Source organism: Phyllobates terribilis, unplaced genomic scaffold, assembly GCF_046119375.1.
Source record: "Phyllobates terribilis strain yellow unplaced genomic scaffold, ASM4611937v1 Scaffold_1__5_contigs__length_1240528914, whole genome shotgun sequence".
NCBI classification, from domain to species: Eukaryota; Metazoa; Chordata; class Amphibia; order Anura; family Dendrobatidae; genus Phyllobates; species Phyllobates terribilis.
In genome coordinates, this window is record NW_027362761.1 from 613,221,056 (window position 1) to 613,234,278 (window position 13,223).

At 43.2% G+C, this 13,223-nt stretch overlaps 1 pseudogene; it reads right to left on the reverse strand.

Moving 5' to 3' along the window:
* Positions 1-3,772: 3,772 nt before the first annotated feature.
* Positions 3,773-13,223, reverse strand: part of LOC141272775 (uncharacterized) — a 244,783-nt pseudogene continuing 235,332 nt past the window's right edge.

Consider the following 13,223-nt stretch of genomic DNA (forward strand, 5'->3'; position numbering starts at 1 on the left):
CAGGGTCTACCGCCCCCCGATGAGGAAGAGGACGACGAATCACACTGATCCTCGGACTGGGAGGAATCAGAGACGGAGGAAACCTCTCTACGGGGTCTTTTCTTCCCTCTAAGGAACCCTTTCAGGGACCCTTAAACTTCTGCGTGCACTATGGACTTCAAATTTGCAGCGAAATCCCGGGAATTCTCAGCTATGGTTTTGGTCACACAGCCCTGGCAAAGTGGTTTCTGCCACTCTACAGAGAGGGAAGCTTGGCAAAGGGCACACATCCTATGCTTTTGCTTGGCACTACTCTTCTTAGGCTCCAAAAAAAAAAAAAAAAAAAAGAGGAAGCACATAAGAGACTTCCCGTTACTAACCAGGGACATTCACGAAGCTCGCTCATCCCCGGAGGTCACAAACGGGTACCGGATTCGGAGGCTGCCGCGGAACCGATGATTCCATTCTGGATGGTCCCGAGGCACTTGAAGCCTTACTCCTGCGGCTGCCACTACGATTACTCGAGCGGCTGTCTGTATGTGATGCATCCCTCTGCTTTTTCCGTTGCTGAGGGGGGGGGGGGTAAGCTGCTGCTCCTGGTTATCCTGGTCAGCCATGTTTCAGAAGCGTACCACGCTTCCAGGATAGCCCCCACCTTAAAAATAGGGCCATCCAGCCTCCTCCGGTTCGTGGCCCCCCCCTTCCCCAGGCCGGAGCTCCGGCCTGGAACGCTCCGATGGGCCATCTTGGATCGGGCGCCGCCTCCTGACGTCACCCAGCGCATCACACCCGGAAGCGCTGCCGCACAGCAGGGGGAGGACGGCGCCGCGGTCTCCGGGAGGACAGAGCCTGCCTCACCGCGTGCGCCCCGCTCGGCGCAGAAACCCCAGGGGAAGCTGCGGATGGCGCTTCTGGGATACTGAACCCGGTGCACAGGCCAGTGCCCGCTCTTCCACACCGGGACAGCCCCAGGTAAGTCTTCTTTTCTTCCTGAGACAGGTTCCCATCAAGGACAGGAAACCAACTGAAGCGAGGGAGAGGTGCCGCCCTTTTATTTCAGACGGTTTCTTGTCCTTGGTGGGGCGGATCCTCTCTCTCAAGGTGTGCTGTCATGGGGGAGGGGAAAATGTATTTTATTGGGATTTCAGGTGACACCAACACTAAGTAGAAAGTATTCGTGATTAGTAAAAGAAATGATGTAAGGTTTTCTAAATATAAATCTGAACATTGTGACGCGCATGTGTATTCAGCCCCCTGTAGTCTGATGCCCCTAAATAAAGTCCTGAGTGACTAATCGCCTCCTGAAGTCACATAATTAGTACATTGCATCCACTTCGGTGTGCTTTCTTCTCAGTATAACTACAGTTGTTCTCTGAAGGCCTCAGAGGTTTGTGTGAGAATAATAGAGATCAAACAGCATCATGAAAACCAAGGAACCCACCAGACAGGTTAGGGATAAAGTTATGGAGAAGAGTAAAGCAGGGATAGGTTATAAAAAAATATGTCTTTGTGGGATGTCTACACTCCAAACATCTCACAGAGCACTGTTCAAAACATCATCAAAAATTGTGAAGGAGTTTATCATAAGTGCAAACTTACCAAGACATGGTGGTCCACCTAAACTGATATCCCAAGCATGGAGAGCATTGATTAGAGAAGCAGCTAAGAGGCCCATGGTCACTCTGGAGGAGCTGCCGAGATCCACAGCTCAGGGGGGAGAATCTGTACACAGAACAACTATTAGTCGTACACTCCAGAAATCTGGCCTTTATGGAAAAGAGGCAAGATGAAGCCATTTTTTGAGAACAAGTCATAAGAAATCCAGTTGTAAAAAAAACATGTAGGGGACACAGCAAGGATGTGGAAGAAGGGGCTCTGGTCAGAGAAGACCAAAGTATAATTTTTTGGGCTAAATGCAAAATGTGGCATCTGTACATCCATCTGTTATATATGGGGGATAAATGAAGTGCAGGCTGTATGTGCTGCATACATGGGGTGCAAGCTATGTGTGGTGAGTACATGGGGTGCGGTCTTCATGTGGGGGTACATGGGGTGCTGGCTATGTGTGGTGGGTACATGGGGTGCTGGCTGCATGATAAGAGTGCCACAAAGGAGGGGGAGGTAAGTGCTCCCCAGTGGAGCTGAAGATTCAGAAAGTGAAGCAGTATATAAGGAGGGACATTGTGTAGGAATAATATGAGAGAGTACAGTGTGAAGAGGGGGCACAGTATGGAGAGGGGGCACAGTATGGAGAGGCACTGCAGATGGGGACAGTGTGGAGGCTATAGGTCATAAAGTAGGTATAGTGTATAGGAGGGGCAGTGAATGGGTTGTAATGGTAACATCCATCTTAGAAAAGGATATTTTATCAATTTTCTGTATAAAGTTCTAATAAAACTATTGTATGTTTGAATTTCTGAATAAGATACATTTTCTGCATGCACTAGCCTTCAGACTATTTCTGAAGATTATGTTTTAGCCTGAAAGTTTCTATTTGTAGCCTTGAAGTTTTCCACAGAGAAGGCATGCATTGTCCAGATCGCATAAACAAGTTTTGAGACACACACCCCCTCGTAACGGGATGTAGACAATGTTAATTAGATGCTTAAAATAGAAGCTTATAAGACGTTAATAGAACTGAATGTTCAGCTACGTAGAGGATTGAGTTATCAACCAATCAGTAGTGAGATGTTGATACAAACCAATGAGTTTACATTTTTGTATCTTATTTCTTTGTTACGCCCAAAAAAGATCCTGTATAAATATGTATTGACATCTCTAATAATTAGGGAATTTTGTTATTCAGAAAACTGGTCTGCAACGTTATTCCCTCCATCGACAGCATTCATCGGTGATACGAGGCCGATCCCTGCACGGCTTTTCCCCATAGTTGCCGTGACAAGGTCATTGTTAAGGGGCAATAGTTTGATAGTTATTGTTCATAAGAAATGACAACATGGCGGCCATAGTTTATGGGGAGGGACGGTGTGGTGGCTATAACATATAAGGGCGACGGTGTAGAGGCAATATTTTATAGGAGAGGAGGCTATGTATCATAAGAGGGACAGTGTGGATGTTATTTCCTGTGCACGGAGCACAGTGAGGCGCTATTATTTATTCAGGGGCACAGCATGGACTTATTTAGGGCACAGCAGGGGCAGCTATTTTTATTCAAGCGGCATTATAATGACACTTTTATTATTAAGGGCACTGTGTCGACATGTGCTGCAGAAGACTGAAGAAAAGGGACGTCTGTGGAGACGAGCTGCGGATGTGAAAACTTACCCTGGAATCAGGGGCAGATGAAGAAGAAAAGGATGTGAGCAACCAGAGAAGACGTCTCCTATAAGGTACCGGGATATAAGGCTGCATTTACACTGCACAAACGCGGCCAAAATGCCCCCCGACTGGTTACATTAAGCCGATCGGCAGTCGTTTCATAGCCTGTGAACCTTAATATGATGCTTCTGTGCACATAGAATGGCATTGCCCTCAACACGTTTACACAGGATCATCTGCTGCCGCTAAAAAATTATTTCACCCGACAAACTAATGTTTTGCTTGAGCATCGGAAGATAGGCAGCCTGTTTAGATCGGCCGATCGGAACCCGATTATCGGCCAGTGTAGATGCACCTTAAAGAGTAATTAAATTTGGGGAATTTTTTTTTATTTTTTATGCACTTTAATTCTGAGCAGATCGGTGGGGAACCCAGTCCTGAGACCCCCACCGATCACTCAAAAGACATATTAAAAGTGCACAGTTCAGTAAATAAGAGTACACTTACACAGCAGTACAAGGTTTTTAAAAATTATACAAAATATTTATTAGTAAAAGGAGCACAGCTGGCTGACATGTAATGTGCTGGAAATATAAATACATTTATAACGCTGTTAATGCTTTTGTGTCCGTCATCCACTGGTACGGACGTTTCATTGATGACATTCTCATCATCTGGGAGGGCAATGTGGCATCCATATCACTGTTTGCTGTATACATTAATCCAAATCTTTGCCATCTTACATTTACCCATAATGTATAGCCGTCTTCCAGAGCTTTTCTGGACATTTTCTTGAGGAAGCTGTTGATAAGACACGTATTCACACTCCTATTTACAGAAAACGGAATTCTTTACTACGTGCATTGATCTTTCATCCCAAACATGTCATTCATAAATTTACCTGTTGGTGGATAACTAAGAGCAAAACAAATATGTAATGATAAAGATCCGTATGATCATGAATGTGACCACATAGATCAGAGATTAACACAACGAGGATATAAACGTCACATCCTAAATAAGGCAAAAATCAAAGCCGATACACGTAATACATCTCCAGCATCACAACATCTCATACAACACAATAGGAATTAATCACTTTACAGTTGTGGGTATTGAATATGTCACCAGACCAGGGATTGGTATAAAAAGTACACCCCAAAGATTCTGGAATTAGACTCCAGATACCCCAGTGGTATGAATCTTCGTTCAAACATATATCTTTTTGTTAGGAAGGTAGAAGGGTTAAAAAAGTTGACCAGCAATTTTTCATTTTTCAACAAAACTTAGAAAACAATTATTTTTTTATTTTTTTTTAGAGACCACATCACATTTCAAGTGACTTTTGGGGGCCTATATCACAGAAAATACCCAAAAGTGACACCATTCTAGCTGGTCAAAAACGCAAAAATGAACAGTTAACTTTTTTTTTTTTTTCACAAAAATTTTACTTCAGACCCATTTTTTTTTTTTTTTTTTTTCACAAGGGTACTAAGAGAAATTGGACCACAAAATGTGTTGTGCAATTTCTCTTGAGCACACCGGTACCCTATATATGGGGAACAAAACACTTGTTTTGGCACACAGCAGGACTTGGAAGGGAAGGAGCACTGTGAGACTTTTTGAACGCAAAATTGGCTTGAATCCAGAGAGGAAGCCACGTTACGTTTGGAGAGCCCCTGATGTGCCTAAATAGTGGAAACCCCCCACAAGTGACCTTATTTTGTAAGCTAAACCCCTCAAGGATTTTTATCAAGGGAATTATGAGCATTTTGAACCCACAGGTACGACACAGAATTTGATAACATTAGGTCATCATATGGAATATCATCATTATTGTTGAGCGCAAGTGCTCGCTACTTGAGTTTGCATCAGGTGCTCGGGTATGCACTGAGGAACGCGGGTGCTCGAGAGTCATGCTCGAGTCTCCACCCCACGTTTCACAGCTGTTACACATCAAAAAAAAAACACCCGCGATGCTCTGTGCATACCCGAGCACCCGATGCAAACTCGAGTAATGATCACTTGTGCTCAGCACTAGTCGTCATATCGTCATTTTTTTTACTTTTGAAAAAATCCCAATCCCAACTCTAACTCCAATGAAAGATAAAAATATATTTTTTTTTTCCAAACTAAGGGGGTGACAAAGAGGTATTTGTTTTTTTTTTTTTTGTCATCGCCGTTATTCGGTGAATAACGGCGATCACGTCATTGGGGACCAGAAAATCCTGCCCTGATCATGTCCTCCAGGGTCTCAGCTACCCCCGGCAGCTAAGACCCCAGATATTTTACGACTCAGGGTTGCGCTACAACCTTTTTCCAGATCGCAGTTTTAAAATGGCAATGAAAGAATAAGGCCCCTTAACGGCCACCATTTTAATGCGCATAGGCCAGATTGGATGACTGGACTGTTGTTCGCAATACTCACAAGTCCAGCACATTCCAGATCCCATTAGGCGGCTGAACCGTCACTCAGAGTCACTAACCCACAGTAAACATGAAACTGTGACAAAAACATTTCCCACATTTTGAATAGGAATACGGCTTTTTTTCTTGTATGACTTCTCTCATGTCTAACAAGATTTGTTTTATTTACAAAACATTTCCCACATTCTGAACATGAATACGGCTTCTCTCCTGTGTGATTTCTCTGGTGTGTAATAAAACTTGATATATTTATAAAAGATTTCCCACATTCTGGACATGAGTGTGTGATGGTCTTTTCTGTTTCACAAGGCTTGATTTATCTATAAAGTATTTCTCACCGATTGAACATCAGTACGGCTTTTCTCCTGTGTGAGTTCTCCGATGTTTAACAAGTTGTGTTGTATTTGTAAAGCACCTTCCACATTGTCAACATGAAAACGGTTTCTCCCCGGTGTGAATTCTTAAATGTTTAATAAGATTTGATTTAGCTCTAATACATTTCCCACATTCTGAACATGAATACGGCTTCTCTCCAGTATGAATTCTCTGATGTGTAATAAGACTCCCTTTATTTGAGAATCCCTTCCCACATTCTGAACATGAATACGGCTTCTCTTCAGTATGAATTCTCTGATGTGTAATAAGACTCCCTTTATTTGAGAATGCCTTCCCACATTCTGAACATGAAAATGGCTTCTCTCCTGTGTGAATTCTCTCATGTCTAACACATTTTGATTTAATTGTAAAGCATTTCCCACATTCTAAACAGGAGTATGGCTTCTCTCCTGTGTGAATTTTCTGATGTGAAAGAAGATTCCCGTTACATTTAAAGTATTTCCCACATTCTGAACATGAATACGGCTTCTCTCCTGTGTGAATTCTCTGATGCCTAATAAGACTCCCTTTCACTATAAAACATTTCCCACATTCTGAACATGAAAATGGCTTCACCCCTGTGTGAATTCTATGATGTGCAACAAATCTTGTTTTATTTGTAAAGCTTTTCCCACATTCTGAACATGAATACAGCTTCTCCCCTGTGTGAATTCTCTGATGTGTAACAAGACTCCCTTTATCTGTGAAGGACTTCCCACATTCTGAACATGAAAATGGCTTTTCTCCTGTGTGAATTCTCTCATGTCTAAGACATTTTGCTTTATCTATAAAGAATTTCCCACATTCTGAACAGGGGTATCGCTTTTCTATTTTGCGCTTTCTTTTTGTCTGAGTTGAGCTGTTTTTAAGTTGCTTGGGACAATTAAATCTTGTATCCACTGTGTCACCTGGAATAGTGGTAACAATGTGAGATTGCTCAGGAGAGGGTTCCTCATGATTAGGAGGATTATAAGAAAGTGAAATGTGAAGTCCAGGTATATAAAAGGTGATGAGGTTTTCTCCATTAGAGTGCGTCCTGATATCTTCTTTTTTACAATTTAGTGATGAACCGTTATTCTCACAAGGATTTCCTAGAAGGATGAAAGATAGATTAGATGTGATTGAGAAATCTCTTTTGTGTTGTTGAAAACAATGTATTTTCTGGATGTCACAATGAAGACCCTCGTCAGTGAAAGTACCGGTAATAAGGAAGACAACTACATGCCATAACATTACACAATGACGGGTAAAGTGAATAACACTTATAATCTGGTGACATTGGCACAAGTCAGGGGTGGCAGAGATTAGACAGCAAATAGACAGTTCTTAAAGGGAACCTGTCACCAGCATTTACCCCTTAATGTACCACCAGTGCCATTTCACTCTCGTAGCAAGCTTCCGATCATACCGTTCATGTAAAAAAAAAAAGTGTCCATGCAATTAAAAAACGGTTTTAATATTTCAGTACCATATGTAAATGAGACTGACTAGTCACACAGGCGGCCCTACATCCAGGAGCAGTCGAGCTCCAGCCACCGTAATCATGTCCTCAATATGACTAAGGGTATGAAAGGAAATCTTAGACTGAAACAGCACTGAAGACACATTAATGGGTTAATCCTAATTCCAGTTTTACTTTAAAGAGGACCTGTCACTTGCTATAAAAAGACGTAGTTACTTACCTGTCAGGGAAATATTAATATCAGGAAGATGTTCTTCAATATCTGCCGGACATAGATGTTCACCCCCTCCCTTACTCCCCTTCTGCTCAGCACAAAAGCCCCAATTAGCACACGCCTTGGAACTAGCTTATGCAAACAAGGCCAGCCAAGGAGTGTTATAACTTCGTTAGGAAGCAAGCATCTTGTCTCTGAAAGACGCAGGAGGTAATTAAAAAGCAGGCTTGCACTAATTTGCGTGTACCCGTGAGGCTGCTCAAAGGAAAATTTGCAGATGCACTGACTCCAATATGAATTATGGAATATTATGAGTTCCATACGTCCGACAGTAATGGGGGACCCATATGTGTACTGACCAAATCAGCCCAGGAATGTATAGGTAGTTTTCCAGGGCTGTAACCAAAATCAGGGAGCTGTAGCGCAAAAACATCAGAATAGCAGACTGCAGCTACAGTACAGACCAAAAGTTTGGACACACCTTCTCATTTAAAGATTTTTCTGTATTTTCATGACTATGAAAATTGTACACTCACACTGAAGGCATCAAAACTATGAATTAATACATGTGGAATTATATACTTAACAAAAAAGTGTGAAACAACTGAAAATATGTCTTATATTCTAGGTTCTTCAAAGTAGCCACCTTTTGCTTTGATGACTGCTTTGCACACTCTTGGCATCCTCTTCATGAGCTTCAAGAGGTAGTCACCGGAAATGGTTTTCACTTCACAGGTGTGCCCTGTCAGGTTTAATAAGTGGGATTTCTTGCCTTATAAATGGGGTTGGGACCATCAGTTGTGTTGTGCAGAAGTCTGGTGGATACACAGCTGATAGTCCTACTAAATAGACTGTTAGAATTTGTATTATGCCAAGAAAAAAGCAGCCAAGTAAAGAAAAACGAGTGGCCATCATTACTTTAAGAAATGAAGGTCAGTCAGTGCGAAAAATTGGGAAAATTTTGAAAGTGTCCCCAAGTGCAGTTGCAGAAACCATCAAGCGCTACAAAGAAACTGGCTCACATGAGGACCGCCCCAGGAAAGGAAGACCAAGAGTCACCTCTGCTTCTGAGGATAAGTTTATTCGAGTCACCAGCCTCAGAAATCGCAGGTCAACAGCAGCTCAGATTAGAGACCAGGTCAATGCCACACAGAGTTCTAGCAGCAGACACATCTCTACAACAACTGTTAAGAGGAGACTTTGTGCAGCAGGCCTTCATGGTAAAATAGCTGCTAGGAAACCACTGCTAAGGACAGGCAACAAGCAGAAGAGACTTGTTTGGGATAAAGAACACAAGGAATGGACATTAGACCAGTGGAAATCTGTGCTTTGGTCTGATGAGTCCAAATTTGAGATCTTTGGTTCCAACCACCGTGTCTTTGTGCGACGCAGAAAAGGTGAACGGATGGACTCTACATGCCTGGTTTCCACCGTGAAGCATGAAGTAGGAGGTGTGATGGTGTGGAGGTGCTTTGCTGGTGACACTGTTGGGGATTTATTCAAAACTGAAGGTATACTGAACCAGCATGGCTACCACAGCATCTTGCAGCGGCATGTTATTCCATCCGGTTTGCGATTAGTTGAACCATCATTTATTTTTCAAGTGGACAATGACCTCAAACATACCTCCAGGCTGTGTAAGGGCTATTTGACCAAGGAGGAGAGTGATGGGGTGCTACGCCAGATGACCTGGCCTCCACAGTCACCAGACCTGAACCCAATCGAGATGGTTTGGGGTGAGCTGGACCGCAGAGTGAAAGCAAAAGCGCCAACAAGTGCTAAGCATCTCTGGGAACTTCTTCAAGATTGTCGTAAGACCATTTCCGTTGACTACCTCTTGAAGCTCATCAAGAGAATGCCAAGAGTGTGCAAAGCAGTCATCAAAGCAAAAGGTGGCTACTTTGAAGAACCTAGAATATAAGACATATTTTCAGTTGTTTCACACTTTTTTGTTAAGTATATAATTCCACATGTGTTAATTCATAGTTTTGATACCTTCAGTGTGAGTGTACAATTTTCATAGTCATGAAAATACAGAAAAATCTTTAAATGAGGTGTGTCCAAACTTTTGGTCTGTACTGTATGTGAAGTGTGATCTCTAAATAAAGATAAAATCATAAGTGAAAAATGGCGTAGTTTGCAAGCTTCTGCGATCAACGAGCGATGAGTTATCGCAGAAGTTAGCGTTTTTAATAAAAATGTACAGACTGGAGAACTGCCCACATGATGTCACCACAAGGGGCGTGTGGCCAGATCTCCCCTTAGGTATAAGAGAATCTATGGAGAAGACAGGAGCACTCATTGCCAGGGGGAAATAAGAATTATAAGCAACGGGTCCTGTTCAATAACAGCATAATCTGGAGAGCCCCTCCTCCACCTATATTGAATAGTCTCTGCGATCGTATTTAAGTAAAGTTATCTTCTTTTTTACCGTTTATTTTATGTAACTGCGTATGTATTTTAATGTCTCCTTTGTAACTGTTATGATCTGCTACAGAGACTAAGGAAAGACAGGAGATCTGTCCCTACAATAGAACTAAACTAGATCCCTACGATGTAACGGGGAACCTGATCCTGCGATCAGACCCGCTAAAGTCCTCGGCTAGTCTGTACGAAGACCTATAGATGTGAGGGAGGGATCCCTACAAGAACTAGGGACTGGGATAAGTTGGACACCCACTAGCAGAAATAGTAGCAGTCAAAGACAAACACAACAAAAAGCAGAGGTCAGAAGACCTAGCAAAACTAACAGAGAACGGCAACAGAGCACCAAGCTAGCTCAACAGTAGTAAATACAATGAAGTCCAGCAATGCCAGGAGGGTGGAGCCGGATTAAATAGGCAAAAATGGTCATGTGACCAGCAAACTAAAAAAAACCTAACAGGAGAGTTGTAACAGTACCCCCTCTTCTAAGAGGATCCTCCGGATCCCCTAGGCCCAGGCTTACCAGGAAACCTCCTGTGAAACGCTCTGACAAGTCTGGAAGCAGAAACATCATCCGCCCTCACCCATGAGTTATCCTCAGGTCCGAAACCCTTCCAAGCGACGAGATACTGCAAACTCCCTCTATACAGTCTAGAATTTAGGATGCGGGAAATTTCATATTCCCCATCCTCCACCACCGGAGTAACAGTGGCAGAGGCGTCACCATCCGACACATCAGCTTTTTTCAACAGAGAAACCTGAAACACCGGATTAATCCTCCAGGACGTAGGAACCTCCAGCCTAACAGCAGATTGATTAACTATCTGAAGCACCTTAAAGGGCCCTACGAACTTGGGACCCAATTGTTTAGAAGGAATCCTCAATCGCAGATTCTTAGAGGACAACCAAACCATGTCACCAACAGCAAACAAAACCTCTTGCCGTTTCCTATCAAAGTACCTCTTAGATTTTTTGTTAGCCTCCTGAAGATTACCATGCACATCCATCCAAACTCTCTCCAAATCACCGGAAAAACTCTCCTCCTCAGGCACAGCCGAAACCAATTTGGAGAATGACCCAAAAGACGGATGTCTCCCAGAACGACAAAAAAAAGGCGAACACCCAGCAGAAGAGGATGTATGGTTGTTAAGAGCAAATTCAGCAAGTGGCAGAAACTCAGACCACCCCTCTTGATTGTCTGTCACAAAACAACGCAAGAACTGCTCAACATCCTGGTTCTTCCTTTCTGTCTGGCCATTAGACTCAGGATGATATCCGGATGAAAACGACAAATGAACTCCCAACCTGTCACAAAAGGCACGCCAAAAACGAGCCACGAACTGAGGTCCCCTATCAGAAACAATGTCAGTAGGAACACCATGTAGTCTGACAATTTCCTTGACAAAGGCCTTAGCGAGTGTCTTAGCGCAAGGCAGTTTGATGAAGGGAACCAAGTGACACATCTTGCTAAAACGGTCCACGACCACCCAGATGACCGTGAAACCTTCAGAGGGAGGAAGGTCAGTAATAAAGTCCATAGCCAGATGTGTCCAAGGTGCACTAGGAACCTCCAGAGGGCAAAGCAACCCCGCAGCAGGAGCATGCGAAGACTTGGATCTTGCACACACAGTACATTGGCGCACCCACTTAATGACTTCCTTCTGCCATCCAGGCCACCAAAAACTGCGACCCACAAGTCTCTTGGTCTCAGAAATTCCTGGATGACCTGCCAACCGAGACTCATGACACTCAACAAACAAATCTCTCCTAAAGGTCCTAGGCACAAACAACCTCCCATGGGGAGTGTTAGATGGGGCATTCTCCTGTGCTTTAAGAATCTCATCCTCCAAAACGGAGTCCAAAGCAGCAATCACAACACCTTCTTGTAAAATGGTCTCCTCTTCCTCCTCAACACCGACCATGGGAGAAAAGCTGCGAGACAAAGCATCCGCTTTAACATTCTTGGTACCCGGGATGTAAGTAACGGAAAAATTAAACCGCGAGAAAAAAAGTGCCCACCTAGCCTGACGGGCATTCAAGCGCTTGGCAGCATCAAGATAGATCAGATTTTTATGATCAGTGAAAACCTGAATGGGAAATTCAGCACCTTCCAAGAGGTGACGCCAGTGTTCAAATGCGAGTTTAATCGCCAGCAATTCCTGATTACCAATATCGTAATTAAGTTCAGTCTCAGAAAATTTTTTTGAAAAAAAAAGGCACAGGGATGTACTCCATCCTTGTTTTCCTGAGACAATACCGCACCGACCCCCACAGAAGAAGCATCAACCTCAACCAAAAACGGCTTAGTCACATCAGGCTGCATAAGGATGGGAGCAGAGGTGAACCTCTCCTTTAGAAACACAAAAGCTTCAATGGCCTCAGAAGACCACTGAACCGCATTAGCACCTTTCCTGGTGGGATCGGTCAGCGGTTTGACAATAATAGAAATTTTTTTTATGAATTTTCTGTAATAATTGGCGAAACCTAAAAACCTCTGTATCGATTTCAAACCAATAGGCCTAGGCCATTCCTGCACAGCCTGAACCTTAACCGGGTCCATCTCAAAACCTTCACTGGAGATAATGTAGCCCAAAAAACTAATTCTCTGTACAGCGAACTCACATTTCTCCAGCTTAGCAAAAAGTGAATTGTCCATTAATAACTGTAAGACCTTAAGTACGCTCCGCCAATGAGACTCCAGATCCGGCGAATAAATCAAAATGTCATCCAAATACACAACCACATTTTTACCGATTAAAGGTCTAAGGATATCATTAATAAGATTCTGAAAAAATGCTGGAGCATTGGTGAGACCAAAAGGCATAACCAGATTCTCAAAATGACCCACAGGAGTGTTAAAAGCAGTCTTCCATTCATCACCCTCCTTCATGCGCAACAAATTGTATGCCCCCCGGAGATCAATTTTAGAGAACCACTTGGCCCCCACTAACTGGTTAAATAAATCGGGAATCAATGGCAGTGGGTAAGGATTGCGTACAGTAATTTTATTAATCTCACGAAAGTCCAGACAAGGACGTAAACCGCCATCTTTTTTTTTACAAA